Genomic DNA, 15,773 nt, shown 5'->3' on the forward strand with positions numbered 1-15,773 from the left:
TACCTTGCAGAATTTTTGTGAGACTAAAGAGATAATGAACTTGAATGTAAAGGGTGAGCACAGTACCAGGTATGTACACACTCGGTGAATGAGGGTATTTCTTGCTATTTTCCATTAAGAATGGGGTGTGGATATGGGTCGAGAGGTGCTCGGTGCAGAGGAGTCCCTAATTCTCTTCTCTTTCTCGCCCTCCCTCAGTTCCTTTCTTCTCTCTTCCCGCCAGCAGGTACACATACTCAACCATAGGCTAGAAGTGGAACTCTTACTGAGCGTATTGACAAAAGTAGTTAAAATAATGGATGCTTCAGAGGGAGAACAACATGAAGTTCTCGACCACTTAATTATTTGTATAATTCATTCATGTTTACCCTGGGAGCAGATACTTAGAGAGGAAATACACCGTAGTCTTAAAGAGCATGGCCGGGGCTTCCCTAGTGGCGCAGTGGTTGAGAATCTGCCTGCCAATGCTGGGGACACAGGTTCGAGCCCTGGTCTGGGAAGATCCCACATGCCGCGGAGCAATTAGGCCCGTGAGCCACAACTACTGAGCCTGCGCGTCTGGAGCCTGTGCTCCACAACAAGAGAGGCCACGACAGTGAGAGGCCCGCGCACCGCGATGAAGAGTGGCCCCCGCTTGCCGCAACTAGAGGAAGCCCTCGCACAGAAACGAAGACCCAACATAGCAATCAATCAATCAATAAATCTTTCAAAAAAAAAAAAAAAAAGAGCATGGCCTCAGGAGACTGTCTGGGTTCAAGTCCCAGCTCCCACTTACTATATACCTTGCGACCTTGGGCACTTAATCTCTCTGCATTTCCAGTTCTCTCTCTGTAAAGTGGAGAAAATGATCCACATAATGCTATGAGAATTACATGGATTCATTTTGGCAAGTGCTAAATGCTACTTACTTAGTAAGTGCGACTTAAATATTTATTAAATAAATAAGTAAACACTAATAGACACAGTGTAGTAGGATGTCTCCACACATAGAGGATAACTAATTAAAATAAAAATTTTACCATTTTATTTTTTCTACAAGAAATGGGCAAGATTTAGAATTTCAGTTAAAGATCCTGATAGTCATAGTAAATACTTAGTTTAACTTTATATCTTTTAGAAGAAAAACCGGTAAGCCTTGTCTGGAGTACTACGAAAAAAGAAATACACACTATACAATTTTTAAATCAAGAACACTGTGTTCACTAAAGCCCAAGTGATGGTCACATACCTATTATATTATGAGGGTTTCTACTTCTTTTGTCCTTACTTCTTATAATACCACCAAATGTCAATTTATTACAGCAATACCTTTAACATCTATCTCATTTCTTTATACTTTTACAACATGATATGAGGACATTTAATGGGTTGAGCATTTTTAAGCCAAAAGTTCAGTTGTAATGCTGGCTCTTATTACCGAAGTAATTATTTTTCATCATCATGAAGTAGCAACCCGTGTTTTTTAGCTCTAGTATAAGTTCAAGATTCCAAAAGACTTCATCACACAATTCTATATTTGTATTTTTCAGTTGCTTCACATTTGCTGCCAAAGATTCATTCATTTACCCATCCATTCATCAAACACTGAGAATCTATGATATGCTAGGATCTTTCCTAGAAATTGGGTACTAGGGTGAATAATTTTTCAGAATTTTTCTCAATAATATTCACTATGGTTAATGGTTATTTTACATTTTGGGAGCTGGAGGGAGAATCAAATAGTTTCATTAATGGATAAAGTGAAGTAGCCTTGAGCAGTCATTTAAAAATCTTGAAATATTCACCTAATTGTGATTTCTCTCTTTGTAGTAAAAGTATGCCATAATGGAAACATTTCCCCCCTGGGAACAAGGAACTCTAGATCCACAAGAGATGAAGGATTTGGGGCAGGAAACACCAACCCCTCCCATGGGTAGAATGGGAATGATGACAAGCAGGCTTTCTCATACTTCTAGCCCTAGGTTCCTAGACTCATGTTTTCTACCTATTAAAGGCCCAGCACCTTAAAATCGTCACTGATTTGGGGTATATGTCCTGTCCTGAAGGACACTATGCCATTCAAAGTATCATCTTCAAATTCGCACTCTATGTGCATCTTCAAAAGATATTTTCACACTGCATCATGCTGGCAGCTTCCGAGTGATGCAGTATGTGATGGGACCAGCGGATTCCATAGTCAGTGTCTACATCTGTACCTCTTCACTGCTTTGTGGGTCCTTTCTGTTGAGGCAATATTTTGTGAAAACCGATGTCAGTAGCTCAAACAATCTCCAAGCCCTCAGATAGTGGTGCTGGCCAAGCTCCTGTGGGCAGGAAGGGCAAATATGTGATAATCTAGGTAAAGATGAATTGCTGCCTTCTGGCAGAGTGAAAGGAGTTCAATGTAATCAACCCGCCACCAAGTAGCTGATTGTAATTGATGGATGGTGCCGTAACCAGAGTTTAACACTGGCCTCTGTTGCTGACAGGTTGAACATTAGACAGAGGCAAAGTCTACGTGAGCCCTACCGGGTGAGAGTCCACACCATTGGCCTTATGTGTAGCCTCTATTTCTGCTACCGTGGCTACTCCACTCACACGCTCATTGTGCCAGGACTGAGGAGAGAGACTGTCTGCTTCGTGGTTCAGTGGCCCTTCTTTGGTGGATGTTTTTTGGTAGGTGTTAACAAGAGCTATAAAGATATTCACACTTCATGCCCGCTCCCATGTCTATTTACCCTACCTCAGACCTTCCTGTCTCCAATCTTCTAATCTTTCTTCTTCTAGGACCTGGAACAAGGAGCCATATGTCTTGTTACCTTGGGCCACTTCTTTTTTCACACAATGTCAGTGACAAGATCCACCACTGAAAACTGTTTATCATGAGGATTTCCCTCACTGCTACCTTTCAAGATCATCCCTCAGTGGGATCAGAAGCAGTTCATTTTCAGCTTGCACACACTGAGTTGAACCATCTTCAAACCAAACGCCGCCACTTTCCTCCTCTATCAGCTACTCCTACAGGACTTCTTGCGTGACCAGAGTATCTGAGGGTAAGGAGCCAGTGCAATGGGGGTAGATGACTCTGTCACCTGCTCATGCAGCTTACTTGTGCCTTTTGGTCCCGCTCATGTTAATCATGAATGTACCATTTCTATCTTGAAGCGAAGTGCTGCTGGCCCACTTCTTATGACTTGATGAATCTGGCAAAAGCCAACTCATGATATATGGCTCTGGCAGTATGGTCCCTTGATGTCTCATGACCAGATAATACCAGGACCTAATAACACATCAGGAATGGATTTTTAAATGGTATATAGTTCTGGGCTTCAGGTGGCATGGACTTCTTCCAGAACCTTTGGGTTGCTTGCCATAAACCTCACAGAGCATCTTATCTCATACAAACACCTGCCTGTTTATAGGAAACAAGTGACAGGGCTGTGCACATCCCAGAGACAGAGCCCTTTCTCTTTCTGGGTCTACTACCCACTGAAATCTGGGCATTTTCCATGTCACTCTCTAAGTGGGTCACAGCAGTGTTCCCAACTGTGGATACAGTGTTGTGCCATTGTGTTGCGTGTGTTTTTTTTTTTAAATTGGGTGTTATAAGATGCACTACTATCTCCTTTACTTTGGAGGGAATATTCTAGCATGTCCCAGACCACTGAACTCTTAAAAATCTTCACTGAGTATTTGTAGGGATTAGCTCCTACTTTCTGGAGCATGATGGATCTTATCAAGGTCTCCAGGTGCCTGCCACTTCATGCTCATTTGGGCTGATTAAAATGGTGTGGACCAAAATGACATTATAATGTTATGTCTAGATGTGTCAATATAAATTGCTTCTAATGCTCTGCTGATATGGATAGAAGAATGTATTCACTAAATCAATGCTACATAAAATGCCCCTAAAGTCATTTTACTCTGTTCTAGCTAAGCTATCACATCTGGCACATCAGCTCTAAATGGGGCTACTGTTTGTTTAAGTTTATGGTTGTCACAGTGATCCTCCAGGATCCAACTGGTTTCTGTAGAGGCCAGAATTGTGGATTATATTGGGACATTATGGTGACCATCACATCTACATTCTTTAAGTCTTTATAGGTGACAGTCATCTTTGTCATGTCCCTGGGATAAAATATTTCTTTGAATTTGCTATCTTGGTTGGGATGGGGTTAGTTTCAGGACTTCCACTTAGTCTTCCCCACTTTAATGGCTCTTACAAGCCAACATGAGAGTTTTGCCATTACCAATATGTTGTTTCAAATTAAACATTTTGGAACAATGGAAATGTCTACCAGGTAAGTCTGTGGACCAAGTAGATTTACTCCTTGTAAATCTGGTGCCAGAACCCCATTTATTATCTGGCTGTCACAGGATCCCACTCTAACAGGGGGCCAGGATGACCTTTTGGGTTCCTGAGTATCAGTATCTCTTGGGTATTGTGTTCAACTGTCCTCAAAACGTCTGGGTATTTCCCTTTCCTAGTATATGGTTATAGGACTAAATAGCTGTAAGTTCCTTTGTAAGAACTAGGAAATCCTTTCTATCTATACTTGCCTTAGTGTTTGGGATCCTTCTTCATTTATACTGAGCCTCTCCCTCAGTCAGTGGAGTCTGGATATTATAATTGGCTCAGGCCCAGAAATTAAGCAAGGGATTTGTGACTTTTTCTTGGGGAGGCTGAGCTCAGCCTTCTGAACATTCATCCTTGATTCCTTCTGATTAAACAATTATAGATTGTTTAAACAATACCCTTGTCGGTGGCACATCTATCAATATTTTTGCCCCTTGGAGCACAATGTTCACTGAACCATCTCCATACGTTGTGGGTCAGGCCCAAGATCGCCATTCTGACCTTGCCATTTATTATGACAATTGTGACAAATCTTCTGATAGTGAACTATCAGAACCAGCTGTCCTCAATTATTTGTGTTCCAATCATCTCAATGCTACTAGAGAGCCCAGTTCCGTAACATCATCTCCTATTGTCAGTCCTGGAATACTGCTGTGGAGACAGCCATAACTGAGTTTCTAAAGCATGTTGGTACCCCCCCTCACCAGTCTATATTAAGAAAGCATAGGTCACTTCTAGGAGGCCTAAGTGCTCAGAGAACTAAGATTTCAATATTCTGGAGTGCATCAAGCTCAGATTTTCCCAGCCCAAGTCTCAGAATTCTATTCCTTCCTAATCAGGACTTGGTATAGAATAATGGCTGGGTTTGAAAAGACAACCTTCTTTAGAGTTCTACTACGTATGTCATTAAATCCTGAACCCTACCGTCACCTTTTTTTATCCTTTGACTTCAGGAGATGAGAGTCTCTCTATGCTGTCCAGGAGGTTCTTGGGCTTTCACACTTCTGCTTAAATTTTGATTAATCATTCCCAGTCTGCTATTGTCTTTCTCCAATTGATTGATAACACTCAGCACCTGTAATTTGATTCCTTAATACATACGATCAGTACTTCCATAACTGACAAACACCTGAGATATTGAACAACTCAGTCCATTTCCTTCCACTAGTATCACATTCCAGCTCACAATCACACCACTATGGCAGGCAAAGGGCTATCAGTGATGGAGCTTTTATTGTCAGCCAGCTGGGAGGTGACGGAGCCCCTGAATCCCATTTTACACTGGTCTTTCTAGGAGCACACCTGGCATCAGTTGTCTTAGATTGGATTCCTTGGAATAAGATTACTAGATAGAGACTTCATGCTGTGCTATCCTTTCAGAGTAGTCCTGAATCCAGGTATCTACTAGTTATTGGATGTGGGCTTACCCAGGCATAACCTTGGGAGAAGCATCTTCCTTAGGCCAAAGACAATGCTTGATGAGGGACACAGCTGGGAGCAATCAACAGCCTACATTCCTAGCAGCTGAGGGAATGAGTGCCTTAGTCTTCAAGGGGTGACAATTTGAAGCTCATTTCAAACTTTCTATTTCTTCTCCCCTATTCCTTAATTTTTTTAATTGGAAACAATTCATACAGTGCACTCACACATACACATGAGGTCATGCACACACACACACACACACACAGCAAGCAAGTGACAAAGAGAAAGAATTGTGCTACTTTATCTTTGACTATCTTATAAGAAATTTTATTCATTTTCATTTCCACTTTTGATTCTTTTCTCAATTCTTTCTCAGTTTTGATGATTAGAATTCCCAACCAATGAAAGTTATAATTTTATTCATAGTTTATAGACCCCTGTATTAGGTGAAATATTTTTAATAGAGTTGTTTTTCTGAGATAATCATAGATTCATATGCAGCTGTAAGAAATAATACAGAGGTCCTGTGTTCCCTTTACCCAGGTTCAACCAATGGTAACATCTTACAAAACTATAGTACAATATCACAAGCAAGATATTGATATTAATAGTCAAGATACAGAACATTTCTACCACCAGAAGTATCCCTCACTTTGCCCTTTTGTAGCCCTACCCTCTTCCCTCCCACCACTGACTCCTCCTTAACCCCTGGCAAACATGAATCTGTTCTCCATTCCTATAACTTTGTCATTTCAAGAATGTTATGTAAATGGTATCATATTTGGTTTGGCCTTTTTCACTCATCATAATTTTCTGAAGAATAATCCAGCTTATTGTATATCAATATCTCTTTTTTTAATCTCTTTTTTATTGCTATGTACAGTTCTATGGTATAAATATACCACAGTTTAATCATTTACCCACTGAAGGACTTTCAGGTTGTTTCTAGTTTGGTGCTATTATGAATAAAGCTGCTATAAACATTCATGTACAAGTTTTTGTGTGACCATAAATTTTTACTTCTCTGAGATAAAAGGCCAGTAGTGGAATATTGCTGAGTCATAGGCAGTTTCATGTTTAGTTTTTTAAGAAACTACAATATTCTTCAGAGGGACTGTCCCATTTTACATTCCCATAAGCAATGCATGAGTAACCAAGTTTTTCTGCATCCCTTGCCAGCATTTAGTTGAGTTTTCCAGTCCATGAACATAAACATGAATATGGTCAGACTCCTGATCTATTTAGATCTTTGATTTCTTTCATCAGCATTTTGTAGTTTTTAGCTATAATATCTGTACATGTATTGTTATGTTTGCAGTTAAGTATTCCATTTTTTTAAAATGACTGTAAATAACAGTGTATTTTTAATTTTGGTGCCTACATATTCATTGCTAATATATAGAAATGTAAATGATTTTTGTATGTTAATCATACATCCTAAGACCTTGTTGAACTAATTTATTAGTTGTAGGAGGTATATATACAAGGTTTTAGGAAGGTATATATATACACACACACACACATATATATATACACACACATACCTTGGGATTTGCTATGTCTGATCTATAAGCCTTTTATGTCCTTTTCTTACCTTCTTGCACTTGCTAGAATTTTAGTATTATGTTGAATAAGAGGGGTACAAGTGAACATCCTTGCCTTGCTTCTGATTTTAGGGGAAAGCATTCACTATTCACCATTAAGTGTAAAGTTACCTGTAGGATTCTTGCAGATATTCTCTATTAAGTTGAAGTAGTTCTCTTCTATTCCTATTTTTCTGTGTGTTTTGGATTGTAGCACAAATGCCACAGATTCTTGCTGTTCTAACTAAGGTTTAGTAGATTTTCTTGAATAATGTTTTCTCTATTTCCTTTACTACAATTTCTGAGACTTTAAATTATTTTCTAAAAAACTTTCATTGGCTAAATTGTTGTTTTCTAAGAGAAGGGTTCACAGGCAGTCCCCATCCTAGAATTGCATTTTGCTATGTTTTCTTGAGTGCGGAAGAAGGGAAGGATTATCATTTCATTCTTATAATAACACATGGAAATATATCACTAGACTGAATATGTAATATCATGGGTGTGATGTGGTAAAATATTTAGGACTTCTAAGGTAAACAATAAGAAGTTATTAAAGGTTTCAAGCAAAGAAAGGGCAGAATTTTAACCACCATGACTATGGCAGTTCTTATAATTGCTTCAAGAATATGAGTTTGGGTGGAGACCTTCAAGATGGCAGAGGAGTAAGACGTGGAGATCACCTTCCTCCCCATAAATACATCAAAAATACATCTACATGTGGAACAACTCCTACAGAACACCTACTGAACGCTGACAGAAGACCTCAGACTTCCCAAAAGGCAAGAAAATCCGCACATACCTGGGTAGGGCAAAAGAAAGAAGAAAAAACAGAGACAAAAGAATAGGGACGGGACCTGCACCTCTGGGAGGGAGCTGTGAAGGAGGAAAAATTTCCACACACTAGGAATCTCCTTCACTGGCAGAGACAGGGGGTGGGTGGGGTCGGGGGAGCTTCAGAGCCATGGAGGAGAGTGCAACAACAGGGGTGCAGAGGGCAAAGTGGAGAGATTACCGCACAGAGGATCGGTGCCGACCAGCACTCACCAGCCCGAGAGGCTTGTCTGCTCACCCACTGGTACGGGCCGGGGCTGGGAGCTGAGGCTCGGGCTTCGAAGGTCACACCCCAGGGAGAGGACCGGGGTTGGCTGCGTGAAGACAGCCTGAAGGGGGCTAGTGCACCACAGCTAGCTGGGAGGGAATCTGGGAAAAACTCTGGACCTGCCAGAGACACAAGAGACCTCTGTTTCAGGGTGCACAAGGAGAGGGGATTCCTTCCCAGTGTGCTCACAGAAGGCAGAGCACAGCCCAAGTGAGCTCCAGAGACAGGCGTGAGATGCAGCTATCAGCTTGGACCCCAGAGACGGACATGACCCGCTAACGCTGCTGCTGCAGCCGCCAAGAAGCCTGTGTGCAAGCACAGGTCACTACCCACACCTCCCGTCCCGGGAGCCTGTGCAGCATGCCACTGCCAGGGTCCCGTGTGATCCAAGGACAACTTCCCCAGGAAACACATGCCAAGCTCAGGCTGTTGCAATGTCACTCAGCCTCTGCCACCTCAGGCTGGCCCCACATTCCAATTATGGACTACCTACCCCTCCCTCTCCCCAGCCTGAGAGAGCAGAGAGGCCTAATCAGCTGATGCTTTAACCCCTCCTGTCTGGGCGGGGAACAGATGCCTGAGGGTGGTCAATGCGCAGAGGCAGGGCCAAAACCAAAGCTGAACCCCAGGAGCTGTGTGAACAAAGAAGAGAAAGGGAAATTTCTCCGTGCAGCCTCAGGAGCAGCAGATTAAATCCCCACAATCAACTTGATAAACCCTGCATCTGAAGAATACCTGAATAGACAACGAATGTTCCCAAAAATGAGGCAGTGGACTTTAGAAGCAACTGTAGACTTGCGGTTTGCTTTCTGCATCTAATTTGTTTCTGGTTTTATGTTTCTCGGTTTAGTATTTAGTGCTTATTATCATTGGTGGAGTTGTTTATTGGTTTGGTTGCTCTCTTCTTTTATATATATATATTTTTTCTCCTTTTTCTCTTTTTGTGAGTGTGTATGTGTATGCTTCTTTGTGAGATTTTGTCTGTATAGGTTTGCTTTTACCATTTGTCCTAGGGTTCTGTCTGTTCATTTTTTGGGGGTCTGTTTTTGGTTTTTTTTTCTTTCTTCCTTTTCTTCTGAACTGTGTGGCTGGCAGGGTCTTGGTACTCCTGCCGGGTGTCCGACCTGAGCCTCTGAGGTGGGAGGGCCAAGTCCAGGACATTGGACCACCAGAAACCTCCCTGCCCCAAGTAATATCAATTGGGAAGAAATATCCCAGAGATCTTCATCTCAACACTAAGACCCAGCTCAACCAAACGGGCAGCAAGCTCCAGCGCTGGACACCCCATGTTAAATAACTAGCAAGACAGTAACACAAACCCACCCATTAGCAGAGAGGCTGCCTAAAGTCATACTAAGTTCACAGACAACCCAAAACATACCACTGGATGCAGCCCTGCCCACCAAAAAGACAAGATCCAGCCCCACCCACCAGAACACAGGCACCAGTCCCCTCCACCAGGAAGCTTACACAAGCCACTGAACCAACCTTACCCACTGGGGGCAGACACCAAAAACAACGGGAACTACTCACCTGCGGTCTGCATAAAGGAGACCCCAAACACAGTAAAGTTAAGCAAAATGAGAAGACAGAGAAACACACAGCAGATGAAGGAGCAAGGTAAAAACCCACCAGACAAAACAAATGAAGAGGAAATAGGCAGTCTACCTGAAAAAGTACTCAGGGTAATGATAGTAAAGATGATCCAAAATCTTGGAAATAGAATGGAGAAAATACAAGAAACGTTTAACAAGGACCTAGAAGAACTAAAGAGCAAACAAACAATGATGAACAACACAATAAATGAAATTAAAAATTCTCTAGAAGGAATCAATAGCAAAATAACTGAGGCATAAGAACAGATAAGTGACCCGGAAGATAAAAGAGTGGAAATAACTGCCGCAGAACAGAATAAAGAAAAAAGAATGAAAAGAATTGAGGACAGTCTCAGAGACCTCTGGGACAACATTAAATGCAAACATTCTAATTATAGGGGTCCCAGAAGAAGAGAAAAAGAAAGGGTCTGAGAAAATATTTGAAGAGATTATATTTGAAAACTTCCCGAACATGGGAAAGGAAATAGTCAGTCGAGTCCAGGAAGCACAGAGACTCCCATACAGGATAAATCCAAGGAGAAACATGCCAAGACACATATGAATCAAAGTTTCAAAAATTGAATTCAAAGAAAAAAATATTAAAAGCAGCAAGGGAAAAGCAACAAATAATATACGAGGGAAACCCCATAAGGTTAACAGCTGATCTTTCAGCAGAAAATCTGCAAGCCAGAAGGGAATGGCAGAGAACATTTAAAGTGATGAAAGGGAAAAAACTACAACCAAGATTACTCTACCCAGCAAGGATCTCATTCAGATTCGACAGAGAAATTAAAAACCTTATAGACAAGAAAAAGTTAGGGAATTCAGCACCACAAAACCAGCTTTACAACAAATGCTAAAAGAACTTCTCCAGGCAGGAAACACAAGAGAAGGAAAAAACCTACAATAACAAACCCAAACAATTAGGAAAATGGTAATAGGAACATACATATTGATAATTACCTTAAATGTGAATGGATTAAATGCTCCAACCAAAAGACACAGACTGGCTAAATGGATACAAAAACAAGACCCATATATACGCTGTCTACAAGAGACCCACTTCAGACCTAGGGACACACACAGACTGAAAGTGAAGGGATGGAAAAAGATATTCCATGCAAATGGAAATCCGAGGTGGGAGGGCCAAGTCCAGGACAAGCTGTAGTAGCAATTCTCATATCAGACAAAATAGACTTTAAAATAAAGACTATTACAAGTGACAAAGAAGGACACTACATAATGATCAAGGGATTAATCCAAGAAGAAGATATAACAATTGTAAATATTTATGCATCCAACATAGGAGCACCTCAATACATAAGGCAAATGCTAACAGCCATAAAAGGGGAAATCGACAGTAACACAATCATAGTAGGTGACTTGTCCACATTCAAAAAATGGACAGAACATCCAAAAAGAAAATAAATAAGGAAACACAAGCTTTAAAAGACACATTAGACCAGATAGACTTAATTGATATTTATAGGACATTCCATCCAAAAACAACAGAATACACTTTCTTCTCAATTGCTCATGGAACATTCTCCAGGATAGGTCATATCTTGTGTCACAAATCAAGCGTTGGTAAATTTAAGAAAATTGGAATTGCATCAAGTATTTTTTCTGATCACAGTGCTATGAGACTAGATATCAATTACAGGAAAAAGTCTGTAAAAAATACAAACACATGGAGACTAAACAATACACTACTAAATAACCAAGAGATCACTGAAGAAATCAAAGAGGAAATCAAAAAATACCTAGAAACAAATGAAAATAAAAACACAACTCAAAACCTATGGGATGCAGCAAAAGCAGTTCGAAGAGGGAAGTTTATAGCAATACAATCCTACCTCAAGAAACAAGAAAAATCTCAAACAACCTAACCTTAGACCTAAAGCAATTAGAGAAAGAAGAACAAAAAAAAACCCCCAAAGTTAGCTGAAGGAAAAAAGTCATAAAGATCAGATCAGAAATAAAGAGAAATGAAAGAAACAATAACAAAGATCAAAAAACTAAAACCTGGTTCTTTGAGAAGATAAACAAAATTGATTAACCATTAGCCAGACTCATCAAGAAAAAAAGGAAGAAGACTCAAATCAACAAAATTAGAAATGAAAAAGGAGAAGTAACGACTGACACTGCAGAAATACAAAGGATTATGAGAGACTACTACAAGCAACTCTATGCCAATAAAATGGACAACCTGGAAGAAATGGACAAATCTTAGAAAAGTACAACCTTCCGAGACTGAACCAGGAAGAAATAGAAAATATGAACAGACCAATCACAAACACTGAAATTGAGACTGTGATTAAAAATCTTCCAACAAACAGAAGCCCAGTACCAGATGGCTTCACAGGTGAATTCTATCAAACATTTAGAGAAGAGCTAACACCTTTCCTTCTCAAACTCTTCCAAAATATAGCAGAGGGGTGAACACTCCCAAACTCATTCTATGAGGTCACCATCACCCTAATACCAAAACCAGACAAAGGTGTCTCAAAAAAAGAAAACTACAGGCCAATATCACTGATGAACATAGATGCAAAAATCCTCAACAGAATACTAGCAAACAGAATCTAACAGCACATTAAAAGGATCATATAACATGATCAAGTGGGGTTTATCCCAGGAATGCAAGGATTCTTCAATATATGCAAATCAATCAATGTGATACACCATATTAACAAACTGAAAGATAAAAACCATATGATAATCTCAATAGATGCAGAAAAAGCTTTTGACAGAATTCAACAGCCATTTATGATAAAAACTCTCCAGAAAGTTGGCATAGAGGGAACCTACCTTAACATAATAAAGGCCATATATGACAAACCCACAGCCAACATCATTCTCAATGGTGAAAATCTGAAACTGTTTCCTCTAAGGTCAGGAATAAGACAAGGTTGCCCACTTTCACCTCTATATTCAACACAATTTTGGAATTTTTAGCCACAGCAACCAGAGAAGAAAAAGAAATAAAAGGAATGCAAATCGGAAAAGAAGAAGTAAAACTGTCACTGTTTGCAAATGACATGATACTCTACATAGAGAATCCTAAAGATGCTACCAGAAAACTACTAGAGCTAATGAATGAATTTGGTAAAGTAGCAGGATACAAAATTAATGCACAGAAATCTCTTGCGTTCCTATACACTAATGATGAAAAATCTGAAAGAGAAATTAAGGAAACAATCCCATTTACTATTGCAACAAAAAGAATAAAATATCTGGGAATAAACCTTCCTAAGGAGACAAAAGACCTTTATGCAGAAAACTATAAGACACTGATGAAAGAAATTAAAGATGATACAAACGGATGGAGAGTTGTCCCATGTTCTTGGATTGGAAGAGCCAACATTGTGAAAATGACTATACTACCCAAAGCAATCTACAGATTCAATGCAATCACTATCAAACTATCAATGGCACTTTTCACAGAACTAGAACAAAAAGTTTCACAATTTGTATGGAAACAAAAAGGCCCCGAATAGCCAAAGCAATCTTGAGAAAGAAAAACAGACTGGAGGAATCAGGCTCCTGGACTTCAGACTATACTACAAAGCAACAGGAATCAAGACAGTATGGTACTGGCACAAAAACAGAAATATAGATCAATGGAACAGGATAGAAAGCCCAGAGATAAACCCACGCACATATGGTCACCTTATCTTTGATAAAGGAGGCAAGAATATACAATGGAGAAAAGACAACCTCTTCAATAAGTGGTGCTGGGAAAACTGGACAGCTACATGTAAAAGAATGAAATTAGAACACTTCCTAACACCATACACAAAAATAAACTCAAAATGGATTAAAGACCTAAATGTAAGGCCAGACACTATAAAACTCTTAGAGGGAAACATAGGCAGAACACTCTATGAGATAAATCACAGCAAGATCCTTTTTGAACCACCTCCTAGAGAAATGGAAATAAAAACAAAAATTAACAAATGGGAACTAATGAAACTTAAAAGCTTTTGCACAGCAAAGGAAACCATAAACAAGAGGAAAAGACAACCATCAGAATGGGAGAAAATATTTGCAAACGAAGCAAGTGACAAAAGATTAATCTCCAAAATATACAAGTAGCTCATGCAGCTCAATATCAAAAAAACAAAAAACCCAATCCAAAAATGGGTTGGAAGACCTAAATAGACATTTCTCCAAAGAAGATACACGGATTGCCAACAAACACATGAAACGATGCTCATCATCACTAATCATTAGAGAAATACAAATCAAAACTACAATGAGGTATCACCTTACACCAGTCAGAATGACCATCATCAAATAATCTACAAACAATAAATGCTGGAGAGAGTGTGGAGAAAAGGGAACCCTCTTGCACTGTTGGTGGGAATGTAAATTGATAAAGCCACTATGGAGAACAGTATGGAGGTTCCTTAAAAAACTAAAAATAGAACTACCACATGACCCAGCAATCCCACTAGTGAGCATATACCCTGAGAATACCATTATTCAAAGAGTTATGTACCACAATGTTCATTGCAGCACTATTTACCATAGCCAGGACACAGAAGCAACCTAAGTGTCCATCGACAGATAAATGGATAAAGAGATGTGGCACATATATACAATGGAACATTACTCAGCCATAAAAAGAAATGAAATTGAGTTATTTGTAGTGAGGTGGATTGACCTAGAGTCAGTCAAACAGACTGAGGTAAGTCAGAACTAGAAGAACAAATCCCGTATGCTAACACATGTATTTGGAATCTAAAAAAAAAAAAAAAGTTCTGAAGAATCTACAGGCAGGACAGGAATCTAAAAAAAAAAAAAAAGTTCTGGAATCTAAAAAAAAAAAAAAAGTTCTGAAGAATCTACAGGCAGGACAGGAATAAAGGTGCAGACATAGAGAATGGACTTGAGGACATGGGGAGGGGGAAGGATAAGCTGGGCCATAGTGAAAGAGTAGCACTGACACATATACACTACCAAATGTAAAGTAGATAGCTAGTGGGAAGCAGCCGCAGGGCTCAGGGAGATCAGCTCGGTGCTTTGTGTCCACCTAGAGGGGTGGGATAGGAAGGGTTGGAGGGAGGCCCAAGAGGGAGGGGATATGGGGATATATGTATACATATAGCTGATTCACTTTGTTATACAGCAGAAACTAACACAATATTTTAAAGCAATTATACTCCAATAAAGATGTTAAAAAAAAAAAAAAGGAACATGAGTTTGATAATGATAAGATTTGGAACAAGGTGATAGATTAACAGGCTACCAAAATTGAATCAGATGTCTTATCAGCTCTCTCATTTGCAGCTTGTCCAGCAGGCAAAGCTATTTCAAACGTATCCATAAAGAACTATATTAGAATGATGACATTTAAATGGAAAGGAGGAGATGGGAGAAGATATTGTGAAAATTCTATACGTTTGACAATGGATTGGATGGGGAAAGGTAAGAAAAATAAAACATCAGTGGTTACAGTTAATTCTTAAGGCAACAAGCCTGTGCCATTTACAGAAATAGGAAATTTAGACAAAGGCTCTGGTTTGCCAGGGAAGCTAGTGGATTTGAATATTAGTCTTGATAAGGATGAAATGCCATTGCTTCATAAGGAAGGTCTGGATCCATCAGGCAGTTGTCAATTCATATCTAGATTTTTAGGAAAGCACTTATTGCTAATGAAGCTGTGAGTGTGAATTAAATTACTGAAATAGAATTTATAGACATAAGAGGGTTGGGAACTTCCTGGAAGACCT

The 15,773-nt window shown here is 39.7% G+C and overlaps 1 long non-coding RNA gene across 1 annotated transcript; it reads left to right on the top strand.

Moving 5' to 3' along the window:
• Positions 1-1,805: 1,805 nt before the first annotated feature.
• Positions 1,806-15,462, top strand: LOC118898219. The gene is made up of 3 exons (XR_005020641.1): positions 1,806-2,655; positions 2,767-3,032; positions 15,331-15,462. It is a non-coding gene; the product is annotated as an uncharacterized LOC118898219 (long non-coding RNA).
• The last annotated feature ends 311 nt before the right edge of the window (positions 15,463-15,773 follow it).

The sequence above is a fragment of the Balaenoptera musculus genome, chromosome 7, assembly GCF_009873245.2.
Source record: "Balaenoptera musculus isolate JJ_BM4_2016_0621 chromosome 7, mBalMus1.pri.v3, whole genome shotgun sequence".
Taxonomy (NCBI): domain Eukaryota; kingdom Metazoa; phylum Chordata; class Mammalia; order Artiodactyla; family Balaenopteridae; genus Balaenoptera; species Balaenoptera musculus.